Here is an 11,039-nt window from a genome sequence, read left to right as displayed (position 1 = left end):
ATTTACTTATTAATATTCAGCTTTGATCCAAAAATTTAGGAATAAGCTCTGACAATCTAATTTTGTTCACGGCATTAATAAATGAGCTTTGTTGATGTGTCTGCATTCTAACATCCTCTGATAAAGCAGTGCTAATGGGCTGCTGTGGTGGAGGGAGATAAGCACACAACTGTGATGTAGCTGTCCTCCCACTTTATAATTAACTTTGCAATCTGTTGTGTCTTATAAAATGGTAGGCAGTGAAAGTTTCGTCATCAATTCCATTTCATAGCACCGAGGGATGGTAGTGCTTGCTATTTTATTGAATATTCTATTATTATTTTTTTTAGACTTCTGATTCTATCAGACTCTAAATTTTCATGCTTTGTCACTCTTAAACTACTTTGGCTCCCGATCCAGGAGTGTGTGCAGATTACTTTTGCTGAGTGCATGTTGAACTTTTCATTGACTCTCCTCGGTGGGAAGCCTGTACGCCGGGGGGACAATCTAGTGCTAGGCCACAAGGCCTCTACGCATGTCATGCTAGGAGGAATATAGAACTGTGATCTGATGGTTTTTCCTGCTGAGCCCGTCCTGCCATCGGGCTGTGTCCTAAAGCTGCAGTGGAAGAATAGTCCAGGACCATACAATGCAGAGCATGGTGGTAGGGGTGGTGGTGTTAGTCACTCAGTCGTATCTGACTCTTTGTGGCCCCATGGACTGCTAGCCGGCCAGGCTCCTTTGTCCGTGGGATTCTCCAGGCAAGAATTCTGGGGTGAGTTGCCATTCCCTTCTCCAGAGGATCTTCCCAACCCTGGGATGCAACCCAAGTCTCCTGCATTGCAGGCAGGTTCTTTATTGTCTGAGCTACAGGGAATTTCCTGGTTACCTATACGAGCAAACACATCAAAGCTGCCCCAGGACCCCGTTGGAAGGGAGTTGTGGTCATGATAGATTTCACTTCCAGCTTTTCCACTTCAGGGTATAAGATGCTCAGCCCAGGACTTTTCATTATATTAAAAAAAAAGTTTGTTGTTGTTTAGTTGCTAAATTGTGTTCAACTCTTTTGGGACTCCATAGATTGGAAGCCTGCCAGGCTAACCTGTCCATGGGATTTCCCAGACAAGAATACTGGAGTAGGTTGCATTTCCTTCTCCAGGGTATCTTCCTGACCCAGGAATTGAACCTGCATCTCTTATGTCTCTTGCATTGGCAGGCGGATTTTTTTTTTTACCACTGAGCTACCAGTGAAGCCCTTAAAGAGCATACTCCATGCTTAAAAATAAAGACAATTCAGCCATCCTCAAATAATGAGGGCTTGATTTGGGATGCTTGACTGTGACTGACAGATTAATAATCCTTCATCGAGAAGTGGCGTTTATCTGATTTGAACCATAAATAATGGTATAGGAAGTAATTTCTGGTTTGAATCTGGTGGTGTCAAATTCAGGTTTATCAACAATATAGATAAGCCCTCCAAGATCTATGTGAAGCTCAACCAGTAGACCAGAGACAGCACAAATTGAATATCTGAGCCTGAATACAAATGTGGCTCCAGGGCTCTAGCGCTTCTTCTCCAAACAGAAAAGCAGGAATAAGCACATCCCTGGGAAGCTGGAGTGACGGTGTCCTCTTCTGCACTTCCAGGGGTTCTTAGCCTCTCTTATTCCACTGCTGGGTTCTTGGCACCCACTGCTGCTAGACGTGGAGCTGAGGAGCACACAGAGGACAGAGCAGCGGTCTCAACTCTCTCACACTTGGGCTCTGGGCTTCCACAGCACCAACTCGCCACTGGGGAACCCCACAGTCCAGGGCCCCTGGCCAGTGTCCACATGGCTCTGGGCTTCTCCTGCCTTCAGCTGCCGTCTCACTTCAAACTTCGGAGGCTCTGCTGATGCTAATGGTGTTGCAACTGAAACGATCCATGAATGATGTGAAACCATTTCCCCAAAGCATGAAGCAGCTTGCCTTTCTGGTTTAACACCCAAGCTGTTATTTGTAAAAGCTACTTTAACTTCCATATTCTCTCTGTTCAGAAGCCAGCGATTTGTCTTCCGGTGTATTTACCTAATATCCCACCCACTGGGCATGGAGCAGTTTCATTTCTACCGTCCTGTCTAAGGCAAGAGTGGGTTTTACACAGAGCAGGCAGATGGCTCCCCCCATAAAAGTGGTTTCTTCCTTGGTTCTTGGGTATTTTCTTGTCCACAAAATGTCCCTGCCAGGAACCTCCTTTCTGCTTCTCCTCAGGATGCCTGAAGTGGCTTGAGGGTAAACCATGCTATTTAAAGTCTGGCAGATGGGTATTAGTTGTGTGACTATGGAAGCATTGTTAAACTTGGTTCTCTCCTCTGTAAGAGTAGGTCTGAGTGTGAGAACTTTTGAATACAGTGTGTGGCATGGAAAAAGGACTCCAGTGATGGCTGTCAACCTCCCCAGTACTGTTAACATTTATATGTTGGTAAGAGAGACTTTCATGAATCTATGAACTATGATAGATCATAACACCCCATGAATCTACAAAATAAGCCATTGTGAGCCAGCAGTGGGATGGATGGAGTCACTGAATTTGTTCTGGTCCCTGAAGCTACTCCAAGAGTCAAAGTTGGGCTGGAAGAGATACTGGCCAGTTAGCAAATAATCTTCCTCTATCTTGAAATTTGACTGCCTATGTCCTGCCAGACTAGATCCCAGATGGAAACTGAAATACCTCCCAGCATAGGAGGGCTATATTCTGCTTCTTTCCCCAAAGACATCAATATATGCACGTACATTCAGTGGTACTGGGCTTCCCTGGTGGCTCAGACGGCAAAGAACCTGCCTGCAGTGCAGGAGACATAAGAATGACGCAGGTTCAATCCCTGGGTCGGAAAGACCCCCTGGAGGAGGAAATGGCAACCCACTCCAGTATTCTTGCCTAGGAAATCTCATGGACAGAAGAGTCTGGAGGGCTACAGTTCATGGGGTCATAAAGAGTCTAAGTGACACAACTAAGTGACTTTCACTTCATTTTCATTGGTACTAAGATTCTGAACTTTAGTTATTCCTCTACCAAAATACCTGCTTTGAAGTACCTTAGAAGCTAAAATCCTCATTGAAATGTGGGGTTGGGTTCTAACATGCTGGTATGCTGGTAAATCTTTTCTCTGAAGAAAACAAATAGTAATTTTTGGTGCTTGACGCTTTCTGCAGGGTATCTATTCCTACCAAGGCTGATTTCAGCTTTGAAACTCTGCTCCATAGAGTTATCAGGAGCTGATATCTCAAAGAAATTTTTGAACTTGTCTTACAGAGTAACAGATAAGAGAACCTCTTTGCTTGTAAACTGCCTTCTTTAATTAAGTTTATTTTAGTTAGTTTGTTTGTTTTTCCCCCCTTTCTTTTTACCCCTGTTTAATTCCGTACCTTCCTACCTTCACACGACCCAGTTGTTTGGTAGGAACTTGGAGTCAACTCCTCCCAGGGCAGGCTGCCCGGGGATTGGCTGGGACCCTAAGGCTGGGCCTCTGCAGCTGTCCAGATGAATGGCCTTTGGGTGTCAAAGGGCTGGAAACCCCACCCTCAGCTCATGCTAAGTGCCGCTATTTGAATAGCAAAAGCACGTGACCCAAATGCGCCTGCGCAGAACATAGATTTCCTCCCCTTCCTTGCCTCGAGTGGCCTTCCGCGAGCGTCAGACTGCCTGCTTATCTCGTAAATACAGCTGGCTTTCTAGGAGGCGGGTCTAAGACTTGTTCTCCCGTCTCCTTGCCTGGCTGCCTTGTGAATGAACTCTTTCTCAGCTCTGCAGCTCTTCATCTCAGCCTTTGACTTGCTGCCTGTCAGACAAACAAACCTGGTTATCACTCAACACAGGACTGGAAAGAGAGGAGCAACTTTCTTGTGAGCTGGTACCAACCATCTCCAACACAGCAGTGGCTCCAGACCAGCTCTGCCACTTCCAGGACACGTGTTTTCTAAAAAACATTTTAACAGGAGAAAAAGAAACAAATGTTAATTGTGCTCATCGGGGTTTCTTAGAAATAAGAGCTAAGAAGTGGCCAAAGCAGGCAGCTTTTATACTTTTCAGATAAAGAAACAAATACATTTGTGAGGAATCGACAGGACAAACTTTAGGCTTTGAGTTCTCAATTAGTTAAGAATCTAAACCAGTTTTGGGTATGGGTTAGTAAAATTAAAGAAGTAACAAGGTTTTTTTTATATCAGCTTCTCTGTGGGCTTCCTGGCCTGATATCCCATCTCTAGAGATAGGGGGGTCAGACACGACTCAGCGACTTCACTTTCACTTTTCACTTTCATGCACCGGAGAAGGAAATAGCAACCCACCCCAGTGTTCTTGCCTGGAGAGTCCCAGGGACGGGGGAGCCTGGTGGGCTGCCGTCTATGGGGTCGCACAGAGTCGGACACGACTGAAGTGACTTAGCAGCAGCAGCAGCAGATAGGGGAGTCCTTCTATCTGCAGATGCTGGGACTTTTCGCATGAGAGATTTATTTCCTGCTTTCAGAGAGACAGAGAAGAGTGTCAAAGTGTCCCTCTTGCATTGCCCATGTTGTCAGTAAATTTAATTCAAAATAATCAACATGCAATTAAGGCATATATAAGGGCTGGGCTGCCCTGGGCTCCAACAATATTCCGTTCACATAATTCCTGAATATTCAACAATCAGGACGTGTTTTATGAACCAAATCTTACTCTCTGGGTTTCTGTTTTCTCATCTATACAACAAAGAAGTAAAACTAGACTAAATAGTGGGAAGCTGTTATATAGCACAGGAAACCCAGCTCAGGGCTCTGTGATGACCTAGAAGGTGGAATAGAGGTTGGGATGGGAGGAAGTCTCAAGAGGGAGAGGATATATGTATTGCTGTTGTTGTTATTCAGTCGTTAAGTCGTGTCTGACTCTTTGCAACCCCATGGACTTGTAGCCCATCAGGCTCCTCTGTCCATGGATTTTCCAGGCAAGAATACTGGAGTTGGTTGCCATTTCCTTATGAATGATTCATGCTGTTGTATGACAGAAACTAATACAACTTTGTAAAGCAATTATCCTCCAATTAAAAAAAAAACTGAACAGACTAAAGTTTCCCAATCTGGGTGATAATAAACAAAAAATTCTATTTCCTGGCTCAAAGAAACTTGGGTAACTTTGGAGTCCATCAAATAGGTTGATTAAACAAGTTTTTTTTACAGCAGGACTCCTTCACACTGTAATATGACGTTACTATTTAGACTCTGCCAGAGGTAGCTATAGTGTTTAGCTTTTCCCAAATAATTTTAATAGCACAGCTATTAACAATAGCCAGAACTCTGTAATGTACTATGATATTTTTGCAAACTCTAAAATCAAAAGGAAGGGAGGAGGGAAGGAAGGCAGACAGGCAGGCTCAAAAATTCAACACCTTCTCACCCATTCCTGTCTCCCAATACAGTCCTCACTTTCTGAGTTAGGGGAGCTAAATGCTGTTGAGAGCTTTTCCTGTGCTGCCTGTGAAACTCAGCTACACCAAGGTTTTCTAATTTAAAGCTGACAGCGATCCTGAAAAATAGGAATTGTTTTCTTCTATACAATTTCCAGATGAGAAACCCAAGCCTCGCTCAAGATCACAGTGTATTTGAAATGAAGGAGGCAACTAATCCTGGCAATCCGAAAGTGCCTCTCCCAAAGACCCTGCTTAAAAACAAAATGAAAGCTGAGTTACACAAGCATAATCACACGGGGATCTGTAGGCCGAGAGCTGTTTTAGCAATAGTGACACCTTGTGGCTACGTCTGCCTCCGCTTAGTAGCCAGAGAGGCTGAAAGCGACCCTCTCTGGGGCAAGTCACCCCGAGAGCTGAGGCACCGTCGTGATAAGAAGAGAGCTCTGAGAATTGTGAAAGATGATCCCTTTGTCATTTCAGAAATAACCTGAGATGAAGAGAGTCAGGGCTGTCTTTTCTCTTCTTCCCTTTGCTCTTTCCCTCTTCTTTGATTCCCATGATAGACTGAGAAGCAAATATATTGGCTTTTACATCCTACCCTACCCATATCCAAAACAAAATAGTACATTTTTTTTTTTTAATTCACGGGTAACTCTTTGATGTCATAAAAAACACTAATGGGCTTTAATTTCAATGGGCCGCTCAGACTCTAGGATGCCCGTTGTATATCCCTTTCATGTGTTTTCAGAGAGATTGCAGATGCTTCTTAATAAGATGGAAAGACAGACACAGTTTTCTTTTTCTAAAGTAGCCTAAGTGATGTTAGTGTCTCAGAAGATAGCAGGGCTGTTGTCATTTGAAGAAATATCTGTAAGGAAATCTTACTAAGATGCAAGGGAAGATAGGAAAGCCAAAACTGAACAATCCAGTGGAGAAGATGGAAGTAAAAAAAAAAAAAAAAAACAACAAAGACATTTTACCAGCCTTTTATTATAAAACCAAGGCCCTGAACTGGATCTTCAGATCTCATGGGGATCCCAAACATTGTGAAAGGTTCCATTGGGGGGAGTTGAAGAGTAGAGGGTTGAAGACGCATGTGAACTTTATGCAGATTTTTAGGCAGTGAGGCAGTGGAGAGAGGAGAGGTTTTTATTAAACACTGCAGAGGCAAAATACAAAAGTGGAAAATGAATGGTTTTATGTCATGCTGCAGCTACATCAACCCTCAGAACTTCTGCCAGGCACAGAAAAGAATACTAGAGGGAGTTAGGAGAGCTGAGCCATGCAAAAGACCAACTGCAAAGCATTTATCTGTGCGGGAATGCACTGATGAGCTCAGGGTACTGGTGCCCTCTTTCATCTGCAGGGATGAGCAAGGCTTGTGAAACTTAGGGAAAAGAAAAAGGGAAACAGGACATAAAGGAACAGTGGAAAGGGGAGGAATGAAAGAATGGGAGAAAGAGAAGGCAAGCCAATGAGGGTTCCTAAGTAATGTCAAAGTTAGGAGACCAACTAAGCTGTTTTTACCAGGGAAGTCTTATGTTCAAATACCTGCATGAAAATCCCTCAGAATTCCTGGTTGAAGTGAGAGCCAGTGAGCCCAGGAAGTTGGGCAGGGATTATCTGTCTCTGGACAGTTGCACATGTATTGTTTTTTGACCAGAATGCTCTTCCAACCCTCATCCCTGACCATCCAGCATCACTTCTCATGACTAGTAAGCCCTTTCTGATTTATATCTGTGCATACTCTGCTCCAAAATAATGGCTTACAAACAGTGTGTGCCAGAGTCACATGAGACAGTCATGGGGTGCAGAGGGCACGATGTCCTAACACCTTACAGTGTTAGGAGTTTGCTTCATGTGACGGGCGGGAGAGCAGTAGAGAAAATTCTCTGAATATCCCCTTTTCATGACACACGGCTGCATCTGTCTTGCTGAGCTTACTATTGTTCTTGAAAACAATTGCTTTATCCCCAAAGCAGGTTCCAAACTACCCAAGGACAGAAACATTTTAATCTTTGCATCCCTGGGCCATTGAAGACAGTAGATGCCTATCCCCCAGAGAAGGAAATGGCAACCCACTCCAGTATTCTTGCCTGGAGAATCCCATGGACAGAGGAGCCCGGCAGGCTTAAGTCCACAGGGTCACAAAAGAGTCAGACATGACTTAACAACTGAACTACAACAAAAATGGTCATTTTTTTTCATTGAATACCCAACTCACTCAGTGTAGGACACATAACTGTTGCTTTCATTCCTAGAGTACCAAACTCCAGCCAATTTGAGATAGAGGTAGTATTTTCCTGGCTGGCTTTTAGCTGAGAAAGGTCAGTGTTCAGCCAGCAAAGAGAGAGATTTAGTAGGAAGGCAGCTGGGAGAGTGACCTGGGGAAGCAGAGATCAGTGGGTGGATAACAAGTCTGATGAGGAGGCAAAACAGAAAGAGAAATGAACCCACCCAAGGGCCACCACAGGAATCCTGCTTGCCTTTGAGCCTGGTCTGCTCATTTCTTTACTCTGCCAACTACAAATTGGCACTTGCCAAGAGCGCCAAAGCATTGATGCTTTTGAACTGTGGTGCTGGAGAAGACTCTTGAGAGTCCCTTGGACTGCAAGGAGGTCCAACCAGTCCATCCTAAAGGAAATCAGTCCTGAACATTCATTGGAAGGACTGATGCTGAAGCTCCAATATTTTGTCAGCAAAGAGCCGACTCATTTGAAAAGACCCTGATGCTGGGGAAGATTGAAGACAGGAGGAGAAGGGTATGACAGAGAATGAGATGGTTGGATGGCATCACCGAGTCAGCGGACATGAGTTTGAACAAACTCTGGGAGATGGTGAGGGACAGGGAGGCCTGGGGCGCTGCAGTCCGTGGAACTGTAAAGAGTCAGACACCACTGAGTGCCTGAGCAGCAACAAGGAGCATTGCCAGCGATTGAACAACAAAGGCATTTGCCATCTGCCTCTGAGGAGACTGAACGCTGCTGCTACAGCTGCTGACCTCCAACGCCTCCTGAAGGAGTTCAGGGTGGAGCGAGGCACTCTGCGCTCCAGGGAATCTGCTGGGACAGGTCTTTAGATAGTTATATATTTTCAGGAGCTGAAAATGATCATGATCCCAATCCTTGCATCCTTTCATATAGAAAAGCACCAAATCCTTTCATGATGACATCAGCTTCTTGTGACTAGCAGAAAACCTTTTGCAAATGAACTCCCCCTTCACCAAAATCTGGTGTATTGACCTACCCCTCTGCCTCTTTGGAGCAGTCTCTCCAGAACTGAGGTGCTCTCTCCCAAGCTGCAGTCCTCATTTTGCCCAAAATATAACTTAACTCACAACTCTCCAGTTGTGCTTTTGTTGACAACTCTTTTACCAAGCCCACCTCTCAAGCCAGACCCTTCTGGACTGCTCTCTTGGTTTGAATTACTTCAGCTGCTGTTCTAAGTAGGAGAAGCTGTCTCATAGGAAGTAATTTGCCGGTATCAAACGTGCAGGGCTAGCAATGCATGATAACTTAATTAACACATTTTCAGATAAGATAGCCCTACGACAACAAAAGAGATGGTAAAAAAGTCCTCATAATTCATCCTTGGAAACTGAAACTCCTTAAACAAAATCACCAAACCATCTGTCAGAAGCTGCCATTGCGCTGCTCCCCAGTGAGCAAGATGAGCTTGCAGAGGGTAATGTTTACCCAGAGATGCTTGTCTGACCTGGGTTCCGAATCCCTAAACCAGCCTCTAAGACCCTCTTTTCTCTAACTGGGAGAAACACAAACTGGTAAAGCTATTTCATTATTATTTTTAAAAAGAAATTTCTGGGCTTGGGAGCAGAAAGATGGTAACAGCAGAATCCTCAACTTCCCTCCACACCTCCTTTTGTGCCTGACGGAGGACTTCCCTGGTAGCTCAGACGGTAAAGTCTGCCTGCAGTTCAGCAGACCTGGGTTTGATCGCTGGGTCAGAAAGATCCCCTGGAGAAGGAAATAGCTACCCACTCCAGTATTATTGCCTGGAAAATTCCATGGACAGAGGAGCCTGGTGGGCTCTATGGAGTCGCAAAGAGTAAGACACGACTGAGCCTAACACCCTCACACAGAGCTGCAAGGCCATTCTCATGTAATTCCTTCAGGGATGTCATTCATTATCCTGACAAGGAGGACCCTAGATTAAAGAGGTTCACAGTTGTGTGTTCAGTTACCTTGCTCTTCGAAGAACTCAGCTGGACAAACTTGTCCAGCAGTTTCCTCTGTGATGGCCCGAGTACCCACCCAGTTTTCCCCTTCTCCCTTCCAAGACTCCCAGAAGCTTTGCCTGTCATTGACAAAATGCTGTGTGCCATTTTAATTGGTCTTTGACTATATTTTGTCATATGGTTCTCCAATTTTTTCGCTTCTTTTCAGATGTCCACTGAAGCTATGTGCATGCCTCTTGTTCATTATTTTGTATATAAATTATTATTATAAATGTGCACTCTGGAAAATCGTGAGTCTTAAAGATTAATAATAAATAGTGGAAAAATAAAACTGGCCCCAAATCTTCCCACCTTGAATGGACAGTTGAAGCTACTAATATTTCTATAATCATAAAGAATGTGTCAGAATGAACATACTCACCCAGTCTCTGTCTCCTACAAGGATTTTCTAAAATGGACCTTATCAAGATAAAGGGAGGCAATGTTGGGCACCGGGAAAGTCTTAGGGCCTCTTTACTCCCCGGGTCTCCACTCTGAAGTGGGTTTATAAGAAGCCGCTCCTCGATATAAGTATCATTTAGGAATTTCTCACCCAATTTAGCTCAGCTTCTCACTGGCCTCTTGATACCACTGAACAAGTTGTCAAGAAACAAAACTACTTTGACTGAATGAAGTGACAGGTGCATAAAACACCAGACTATCTCGAGGTTCATCAGAAATGCTGCCTTGCATATGGAAAATGCAACCCATTTTTCCTGCCCAAAGAGGAGGTGGTGAAAGGATTTCCTTCTCAAATATTCATTTTAAGATTAGGGATAGGGAGAAAGAGATCTATAAGCATTTGATTTTGGATGGTTTCTTTGAAGGTTACTTTAAAGTTATGACAGCCCTTTATCAGAACACAAGGAATGTAAGTGACAAGCAGTCATTTACAGAGAATAATGCACAGTCGTCAGAAAAGGAATAAATGTGCAGATACCCTGGGAGAGCGGACTGGGTGCTGCTGCTTCTCTTCCGGTTATCTCTGGGTGGGCGAGGTGTACTTGGTAACTGAGTTTGTTCAACCTTTATATCAGGGTTTTTTTTTTTTTTTCTTATTGTTAAGAAAGAAAAATAATAGAGTAAGTCCTTTGCTGACAGTATTCCTCTCGTTTGCTTTATTAGCCTGTATGTTTTTACTAATGCTGCTGCTAAGTCGCTTCAGTCGTGTCCAACTCTGTGCGACCCCAGAGACAGCAGCCCACCAGGCTTCCCTGTCCCTGGGATTCTCCAGGCAAGAACACTGGAGTGGGTTGCCATTTCCTTCTCCAATGCATGAAAGTGAAAAGTGAAAGTGAAGTCACTCAGTCGTGTCTGACTCTTAGCGACCCCATGGACTGCAGCCTACCAGGCTCCTCCGTCCATGGGATTTTCCAGGCAAGAGTACTGGAGTGGGGTGCCATTGA

Source organism: Bison bison, unplaced genomic scaffold, assembly GCF_000754665.1.
Source record: "Bison bison bison isolate TAMUID 2011002044 unplaced genomic scaffold, Bison_UMD1.0 scf7180017864134, whole genome shotgun sequence".
NCBI classification, from domain to species: Eukaryota; Metazoa; Chordata; class Mammalia; order Artiodactyla; family Bovidae; genus Bison; species Bison bison.
The sequence above is the reverse complement of the archived record's forward strand: the minus strand, read 5'-3'. Positions refer to the sequence as shown.